The 10,259-nt window shown below is 47.5% G+C and overlaps 1 protein-coding gene across 1 annotated transcript in view; it reads left to right on the top strand.

Annotated features, from left to right (window-relative positions):
- Positions 1–3,355: 3,355 nt before the first annotated feature.
- LOC138373609 (apolipophorins-like) overlaps positions 3,356–10,259 on the top strand; it is a 106,563-nt gene continuing 99,659 nt past the window's right edge. Inside the window, exon 1 of the mRNA XM_069339926.1 lies at positions 3,356–3,574. The gene's annotated coding sequence lies outside the window, so the exon portion shown is untranslated. The remainder of the gene's footprint in view (positions 3,575–10,259) is intronic.

Genomic DNA, 10,259 nt, shown 5'->3' with positions numbered 1-10,259 from the left:
TGGGGTGGTTCAAATAGCCTCGGCTATCACCTCATTATGTCCGGTCGTGATGGTCAAGTGGATTAAGGCGTCTTGTACATACCAGATGCGTTGCTTCTGGGAGTATGGGTTCGAGTCACTTCTGGGGTGTGAGTTTTCAGTTGCATATGTCCTGGGGACCATTCAGGCTTGTTCGCATTTGTGTTCCTCACGTGTTGCCCCAAAGAATGAGGTGATTTGGTAAAATGCTATGCCCAAGATAACTATCCGAGTGCCGGCGGTGGGGTGGTTCAAATAGCCTCGGCTATCACCTCATTATGTCCGGTCGTGATGGTCAAGTGGATTAAGGCGTCTTGTACATACCAGATGCGTTGCTTCTGGGAGTATGGGTTCGAGTCACTTCTGGGGTGTGAGTTTTCAGTTGCATATGTCCTGGGGACCATTCAGGCTTGTTCGCATTTGTGTTCCTCACGTGTTGCCCCAAAGAATGAGGTGATTTGGTAAAATGCTATGCCCAAGATAACTATCCGAGTGCCGGCGGTGGGGTGGTTCAAATAGCCTCGGCTATCACCTCATTATGTCCGGTCGTGATGGTCAAGTGGATTAAGGCGTCTTGTACATACCAGATGCGTTGCTTCTGGGAGTATGGGTTCGAGTCACTTCTGGGGTGTGAGTTTTCAGTTGCATATGTCCTGGGGACCATTCAGGCTTGTTCGCATTTGTGTTCCTCACGTGTTGCCCCAAAGAATGAGGTGATTTGGTAAAATGCTATGCCCAAGATAACTATCCGAGTGCCGGCGGTGGGGTGGTTCAAATAGCCTCGGCTATCACCTCATTATGTCCGGTCGTGATGGTCAAGTGGATTAAGGCGTCTTGTACATACCAGATGCGTTGCTTCTGGGAGTATGGGTTCGAGTCACTTCTGGGGTGTGAGTTTTCAGTTGCATATGTCCTGGGGACCATTCAGGCTTGTTCGCATTTGTGTTCCTCACGTGTTGCCCCAAAGAATGAGGTGATTTGGTAAAATGCTATGCCCAAGATAACTATCCGAGTGCCGGCGGTGGGGTGGTTCAAATAGCCTCGGCTATCACCTCATTATGTCCGGTCGTGATGGTCAAGTGGATTAAGGCGTCTTGTACATACCAGATGCGTTGCTTCTGGGAGTATGGGTTCGAGTCACTTCTGGGGTGTGAGTTTTCAGTTGCATATGTCCTGGGGACCATTCAGGCTTGTTCGCATTTGTGTTCCTCACGTGTTGCCCCAAAGAATGAGGTGATTTGGTAAAATGCTATGCCCAAGATAACTATCCGAGTGCTGGCGGTGGGGTGGTTCAAATAGCCTCGGCTATCACCTCATTATGTCCGGTCGTGATGGTCAAGTGGATTAAGGCGTCTTGTACATACCAGATGCGTTGCTTCTGGGAGTATGGGTTCGAGTCACTTCTGGGGTGTGAGTTTTCAGTTGCATATGTCCTGGGGACCATTCAGGCTTGTTCGCATTTGTGTTCCTCACGTGTTGCCCCAAAGAATGAGGTGATTTGGTAAAATGCTATGCCCAAGATAACTATCCGAGTGCCGGCGGTGGGGTGGTTCAAATAGCCTCGGCTATCACCTCATTATGTCCGGTCGTGATGGTCAAGTGGATTAAGGCGTCTTGTACATACCAGATGCGTTGCTTCTGGGAGTATGGGTTCGAGTCACTTCTGGGGTGTGAGTTTTCAGTTGCATATGTCCTGGGGACCATTCAGGCTTGTTCGCATTTGTGTTCCTCACGTGTTGCCCCAAAGAATGAGGTGATTTGGTAAAATGCTATGCCCAAGATAACTATCCGAGTGCCGGCGGTGGGGTGGTTCAAATAGCCTCGGCTATCACCTCATTATGTCCGGTCGTGATGGTCAAGTGGATTAAGGCGTCTTGTACATACCAGATGCGTTGCTTCTGGGAGTATGGGTTCGAGTCACTTCTGGGGTGTGAGTTTTCAGTTGCATATGTCCTGGGGACCATTCAGGCTTGTTCGCATTTGTGTTCCTCACGTGTTGCCCCAAAGAATGAGGTGATTTGGTAAAATGCTATGCCCAAGATAACTATCCGAGTGCCGGCGGTGGGGTGGTTCAAATAGCCTCGGCTATCACCTCATTATGTCCGGTCGTGATGGTCAAGTGGATTAAGGCGTCTTGTACATACCAGATGCGTTGCTTCTGGGAGTATGGGTTCGAGTCACTTCTGGGGTGTGAGTTTTCAGTTATATATATATATATATATATATATATATATATATATATATATATATATATATATATATATATATATATATATATATATATATATATATATGTATGTATGTATGTATATGTGTGTGCGTGTGTGTGTCCACCCTGGCTGACACCTACATACACTTCGGTGCTTATCAAGCGGGTGGGACGGCCAACCACAGAAAAATAGCAAAATCAGTCAAATACAGGCGATTGGAAGGTCAATTCCCCCCTTGTTCCCATAGCGTCTGAGGCGCATGGCCCCTGGGGTAGGAGTGCCTTGGGATTTCTCAAAAGAATTGGGTTCTAGGCTCATTGGCATCACCAGAGATTTACATTTGGTAACGTCTACATCGCCATATAATACAACTCCCAGAGACTGTCATAAGCGAGGTTATTAGGAGACTTTGTTTTATCCCGTTTGGTTGCGACTCAATTTTTGTGATTAATTTAAAGTATTTGGTGAGAAATTTAACTTTCTCTCTTCAGGGCCTGTCTTTGTTTGTGTGTGGTTTGTCAGTCCTTTGGAACATCGTGCACTTTGCCAGGGAGCTGCTTTACCACCCTATTTCCAGGACCTAATTTTTAAGCAACATATATTTCTCAGTTGCTTGTTAGTGGTCAAGTGGTCATTTTCTTCAAAATTTCTGGGACTCTCAAGGCGTCCTTCTCAACAATGACGTGTTAAGACATCAGATCTCCGGGCCTTGGTTAATCCAGTCACTCACCGACCAGCTCTGTAATGAAGAGAAAGTTTAAAGGAAGCCACGAAGTACAGAAGCTGCAAAAGGAGATAATTTGAGACCGGACCGAGATATAGGCTTCATGTTACAGATATGTGTGTTGTGATGAGAACTGTGATGGAGAACTCTAGTTGTGTCATAGTACGAATGTGTTTCATTTTACTGCAGAAATAAGCATGTGCAAAATTGGAATAAGAGGCCACGTAATTATTGCTCCTCGTGTTACAAACTGTCCGGAAAATGTAAGTGACTAATAAACAAATAATATTTGTTTGTAAATGAGTCACTGTTCTGTTCACTATTACCATTTAATCTTGGATTGTTTCACTAATTATTTCTTGCATGCAACATTCTTCAACATTACATTCTTTTCACTGCAGGTCAACATGTGACAACGTTTGACCTTCGCCACTACGAGTTCCTGGGTTCCTGCTCATACCTGCTAACTAAGGACTTTGTGACTGACGACTTTGAGGTTGTTGGCATATACAAGGCCAAAGATGGTGCTGCAAGTCTAGACGCCATTGTTGTTCACGGCCAACGCATAGATGTCACCCTACACGTGGACGGCACCGTCGAGACCTCTCAAGCTGGAGCTCAGGTCAGCGTTCCGTGTTGTTAGTCATGAACACTATTGTTTCTTCCATAGCTCAATACTATTACTCTATTAGTCTGAGTTACATTATTATGCACACGCAAATATTTTTTCCTCCTCAATTTCCAATACGATTTACGAAACGTTTCGACATTTTTTTTTTTTTTTTTTTTTTTAGATATATACAAGAGTTGTTACATTCTTGTACAGCCACTAGTACGCGTAGCGTTTCGGGCAGGTCCCTGGAATACGATCCCCGCCGCGAAGAATCGTTTTTTCATCCAAGTACACATTTTACTGTTGCGTTAAACAGAGGCTACAGTTAAGGAATTGCGCCCAGTAAATCCTCCCCGGCCTGGATACGAACCCATGACATAGCGCTCGCGGAACGCCAGGCGAGTGTCTTACCACTACACCACGGAGACATTATAAGTAATGTTTGCATTGCTTGGTTTGGGTCCCGGTAGTGGAGTCCGTTTAGGGTCCTGGTAGTACAGTAGGGTTCGTTCTCGACTCACAATCGAGAATCCTTGGCGGGACAGAAATAATTGGGCACGTTTCCTATCACCTAATGCCGCTGTTTACCAAGCAGTAAACAGACACACAGGAGTTAACTTGTTGTGGGGTTGCATCCAGGGGAGGGTCAGTAAGTTGACCCTGGGATGGGGGGTACTTCGATTTATGCTTGGCATATACTGTATATATAAACTGACTACCTGTCCCCCAACACAACGAATTCTTAATTGTTAAATAAAAGGGTTACCACATGGATGCAGTTTTTCCTTCCTCAGTGGAATATCAATAAGCTACAGGCATCTTCAAAATTATAAATGATTTCCCTTGGGCAACCTCTTAAAGGAAGTATCTATTAAGGTATATCCTTCTTGAAGGATTCCCTCGGTATTTTCCTGGAGCTTTCAGAATCACATTTGGTTGTGAGACCTATCCTGACCTACCCGCTCTGCAGAGTTCTTCATAGCTTCCTAATTCCTAATCTCACTTGTCCCAACAGCAATACCTTCTCTAAAGGGTTCGGGTTTCCTCCTCTGTGAGTCGGCTCCTCTTGAGTCGCCTAGCTTCTGGGTATCGAGTACGACTTTTTCACCATTGAGAGGCCTTTCGATGAGGAGTTCACTAGCTTTGTGCTAGTGTGCGTTTACAAATTTCTGATTCATGTGTTTCAGTGCCTGAGGTCTTTCCTAGGTGTGACATTGGGTCATACTGATTCTTCCTTATCTGTGATTGTTGCTATCTCTCTCGGACAATATTCGTGGATAAGTGTAAGACTTGCCTTCTTCCTGGCATGCCTGCCTGTTTCCGTTGCAGTTTGGGTAGTCTCATGTGGGCCGTCACCACAAAGTCTGCCATATTGCAAACCATGATATGCACGAGATTATTATCAACATCAGGAAAAACAGCTCCGTTCCACTGCAAGCAGCTAACACCAAGGTACGCCGCCCAGGTACCAGAACAAGAATCGTAGATACCAGTAGACACAACCATGCGATCAAGGACATACAGCCCAGGGACTAGCGCCCAGTGCTAGGATAAAATGTTCAGTGCCAGGGAACGCAGCCAGTGTCACACTATCAGTAGTGCAAGAGCGGGGTTTAGGGTAGAAAACTTGGGGCAGCACGTAATACCAAAAGAGAACAGGGAGGCCGCACCCAACACAAAGAACGGAGAGTGTCACCCAGGGCCTACATTTAGCTCAGCTACAAGACGATTACAGAAACGTTTGAATCACAGAAAGCCCCGTAATGTCCCTCTCCCAGAGTCGCAACAGGAAAGAAGACTATAGAGTCCACAAACCAGGATTGAAATTGAAACCAGGATACCGCCACCTGGTGAACCCCTGGGACTAGGAGCAAGATATCGCACAGGAGGTAAGTCAAAGTAAGCACAATGGTAACCCTATCCCATGCATAGCAAAAAGGGAAATGAAATAATGGAGGAGACGGCTGGGCAGAGCCTGGATCATAATAGGATGAACAGGAAACCAAGCCCAGAGAAATCCCCAATAGATAAGCTGTAGAGCCAAACCAACCTGGATCCAAGCCAGCAAAAACGTGCCTAGACGGTCACCTCCCGCTGCTACTGGTGCACACCACGAAAGGTCGGCTGGAAGCTATCTGTGACAGGTCTGGCGAGTTCCACCCACTTCTGGCGGCCGTTGAATCTTCTGGCTCAAATAAACTGAAAAATCGGTAACCACAGCTACATAGATTAGCATTACAACTCCTGCCACAACCTGAGAACTTCCTGCACAGGGTTGTCCCAGGGTAGGAGCTGGCTGAACACATTGCAGACGTAGAAAAAAGGGTGTTTGGAATGGCACACTCAGCCGACATAATGTGGATTACAACTTCACCAGAAAGAAGGGAGGACAGAAAGGAAAATCCAGCATGAGGGTGACAGACAAAATGTTCTCCTAGAAAGAACTTAAGACAGGAAGTCGAAAGACATCACTAACCGGAGAGAAGGTTGCCACCTCATCTGGAAGAAGCAGGTTGGAGAGCAGTCCAATTACATGTGGAGAGAGTATTTTGGCTGCAGACACATGACATGGATGGCAAAGAGTCTTCCACAGAAGACCTTTTTTCGCTAGGAATTCGAAAGAACTCGTCTTCAGAGCAGCCAGGAACCAGAAACATCCACAGCCGGAAGGTCCCGGGTTCAGTTCACACGGAATTCAACGCTGGATTTTTTTACTTACTTTGACTGAGATGAATAGTGACCCTCGAATGGCCAAATAATGTGATGTTTCAAGGAGTTTACATAATTATGTACCTAACTGTGCACATTACTCTATTATACAGGGAAAAACTCGGTTCTGTTCATTAATACAGGAGTGCACATTAGTACAAAACCATGAATTGAAATAGTACAAATCTGTGCACTAATATAATACTGTACTTTATATTAAAAATGACTGAAAATAAATAGAAAATATATTAGTATGTTGATCAAAAAGAAAATAAGCTGTTACAAATGGAACGAGTTTCGCTATATGTTCATTTATAGTGGCAGAGGCTGAGGCACAGATGTCCTTCCCCCAAGTCCTGATAATCACGCCCTCTACCTAGCGTTCTCGACACATACTCATCAAAAATATCTTATTAATAACTATTTCCCTTGTCGGAGACAAGAAACCTGTGTGTGTTAGGTTAGCATCAAGGTCCCACCCCCTGGGACAAACTACTGACCTGCCTCAGGATACAACCCATAACTGTTCCTTAACTCCCTGGAACGTATTTACTGCTAGACGATCAGAGTTATCAGGTGGAAGGAAACGTGTTCAACCGTTTCTGTCCCGCATGGGGATTACATCCGGCTATATTGACGGTGACTCGAGAACGTTGACCTTTGCTGAAGTCAAAGCTCTGTGATGCACCTTAAATAGAGATAAAATCGGAAAAGGTTCACTCTAAAGAGATGTAAATTGAATTTGCATCAATTAATTTGCGTTCCACGCAAATTAAACGCAGGATCAACGTCATCTATGTTAATTCAACGTTAAATTACCGTTGCAGGCGATGAGTCACAATAACGTGGCTAAAGTATGTTGACCAGACCACACACTAGAAGGTGAAGGGACGACGACGTTTCGGTCCGTCCTGGACCATTCTCAAGTCGATTATGACTTGAGAATGGTCCAGGACGGACCGAAACGTCGTCGTCCCTTCACCTTCTAGTGTGTGGTCTGGTCAACTTAAATTACCGTTGATGCAACGTCGAACCAAAGCCATTCTTGGATATTATGCAAACTTGGCAGTTGCTTGGAGGTCATGCCGCTACTGATGACGTTAGGTCAGTGACCCGAGGTGGTCAGTGACCCGAGGTGGTCAGTGACCCGAGGGGGGTCAGAGACCCGAGGGGGTCAGTGACCCGAGGGGGTCAGTGACCCGAGGGGGGTCAGAGACCCGAGGTGGTCAGTGACCCGAGGGGGTCAGTGACCCGAGGGGGGTCAGAGACCCGAGGGGGTCAGTGACCCGAGGGGGTCAGTGACCCGAGGGGGGTCAGTGACCCGAGGGGGTTCAGTGACCCGAGGGGGGTCAGTGACCCGAGGGGGGTCAGTGACCCGAGGGGGTCAGTGACCCGAGGGGGTCAGTGACCCGAGGGGGGTCAGTGACCCGAGGGGGTTCAGTGACCCGAGGGGGGTCAGTGACCCGAGGGGGGTCAGTGACCCGAGGTGGTCAGTGACCCGAGGGGGTCAGTGACCCGAGGGGGTCAGTGACCCGAGGGGGTCTGTGACCCGAGGTGGTCAGTGACCCGAGGTGGTCAGTGACCCGAGGTGGTCAGTGACCCGAGGGGGTCAGTGACCCGAGGAGGGTCAGAGACCCGAGGGGGTCAGTGACCCGAGGGGGTCAGTGACCCGAGGGGGTCAGTGACCCGAGGGGGTCAGTGACCCGAGGGGGTCAGTGACCTGAGGGGGGTCAGTGACCTGAGGGGGGTCTACGACGTGCCATCAATCACTTGTCGCAACTGCACACCTCGTCGCCAAATTTTCCATCGACGCGACGACTTGGGAAAATAATATCCAGCGGCTATAGGTGCCATAAATTTATGCACAACACAGCATTCCTTATCAAACTTAGACATATCCTAGCCAAAAATAAATTATCCCAACATTAAAGCATATACAGTGCATAGTGGTGACTTGGTGAGTCACCAAAATATTTAGTGGTGAGTTGGTGAGTCACCAAAATATTATAGTGGTGAGTTGGTGAGGTGCTTGACACACTAGGTGAGGCACCGAGTCGCTGGGACGCACTCAAGAAGGAAGCAAGAAAGACAGACTAAAGTCTATTACCACAATGAAGGAGTCATGTCACTGCTGTCCGTTCTCTTCCACAACGTTACTGTGTGGAGTGTTCCATACCTTCAACCCCTTGACCCCCGCGGGTCAACCCCAGTCTCACCGACTGGCAGCCAGGCGCCAATTTGCTGCAAAGTATAATAATAATTTATTGTGTTGGGGGACAGGAAGCCAGAGTATATTCATACACGTTAGGCTTATCGAGGTCCTCCCGCCCCCCCCCCCCCCTAAGGTAGAATTACTGACCCCGCCCAGGATGCAATCCCACAACGATCTGAATAACTCCTGAGTACCTATTTGCTGCTAGGTAAACAGAGGCATTAGGTGAAAGGAAATGTGCCCAACCATTTCTGTCCCGCCCGGGATTCGAACCCGGAATTCTCGATTCGCCGAGAACGAACCGGACTGTACTGACTCATGACAACCAAGCGTGAGGACAGGTTGAGCCCGTTATCTTGAGGTTATCTTGAGGTTATCTTGAAGTTATCTTGAGGTTATCTTGAGATGATTTCGGGGCCTTTTAGTGTCCCCGCGGCCCGGTCCTCGACCAGGCCTCCACCCCCAGGAAGCAGCCCGTGACAGCTGACTAACACCCAGGTACCTATTTTACTGCTAGGTAACAGGAGCATAGGGTGAAAGAAACTCTGCCCAATGTTTCTCGCCGGCGCCTGGGATCGAACCCAGAACCACAGGATCACAAGTCCAGCGTGCTGTCCGCTCGACTGACCGAACCCCGTAGCTGAATCTATAACAACATCAACAGCGGTGAGAGTACTTACCAATTAAGGAAGACTCGTCGAATTCCTGTGGCTCCGTCCCATGTTGGAGTGTGTGGGAGGAGGTGTGCTGGCTGCTGAAGGACACCATGTTGAATACTTGGTGTCCTTCAGGTTATCTTGAGGTTATCTTGAAATGATTTCGGGGCTTAGCGTCCCCGCGGCCCGGTCCTCGACCAGGCCTCCGTTTTGTTACACACACCCCGGAAGTAGCCCGTAGCAGCTGTCTAACTCCCAGGTACCTATTTAATGCTAGGTAACAGGGGCATCAGGGTGAAAAAAACGTTTTGCCCATTTGTCTCTGCCTCCACTAGGTATCGAACCCGGAACCTCAGAACTACGAATTCGAAGCGCTGTTCACCCAGCTGTCAGGCGCCCTTCATACCCAAGACTCCTCTATAAATTAGAGGTATCATCAGGCAATATCACCGTGATAAGGTTACTGAGGAAATGAGGACAGAAGAACAAAACAGTAAAACTGTACGATGGTACAATGTGGTTGCCGCTGGCAATCCCAATCATTATGGCCGAAGAGGAGGTGGCCGCGGGAGAGAATCAGTAATAGCAATGATTCGTCTTGGATACAAATATCCATGGAGATTCGGAATGGAAACAACAGTTGAGCAGAGGAGTTGCAGAATCTGCGGTGAGAGTGATGAACACCACCTTGACTATTACCTGAGAGAATGTGAACACCTGAGAGACATGAGAAGTATGTGTAGAATAATAAACCTCACATTGTTTGAGTTAGGAAAACACTATTTGTCAAATATTGATACTGTTCTTGAAAGATTCCCCAATTTTGCACCAGCAAGATAACGTAAGATTTTAATAATTAACGACTGTTAATCTTCTTGTTTGATAAGCTGTTCACTTGAGATAGTTAAGCAAGTCCCATCTGTGCCTGGATACAAGTGACAGGATGAACAACCCAACGGATTTTCTTCCTATTGGGGGAGTGATGTACAAGGAGCCGGTCAGCCGAGCGAACAGCACGCTGGACTTGTGATCCTGTGGTCCTGGGTTCGATCCCAGACACCGGCGAGAAACAATGGGCAGAGTTTCTTTCACCTTATGCCCCTGTTACCTAGCAGTA

The sequence above is a fragment of the Procambarus clarkii genome, chromosome 42 (assembly GCF_040958095.1).
Source record: "Procambarus clarkii isolate CNS0578487 chromosome 42, FALCON_Pclarkii_2.0, whole genome shotgun sequence".
NCBI classification, from domain to species: domain Eukaryota; kingdom Metazoa; phylum Arthropoda; class Malacostraca; order Decapoda; family Cambaridae; genus Procambarus; species Procambarus clarkii.
Note: the sequence above shows the minus strand (reverse complement) of the source record. Positions and strands in the feature narration are given on the sequence as shown.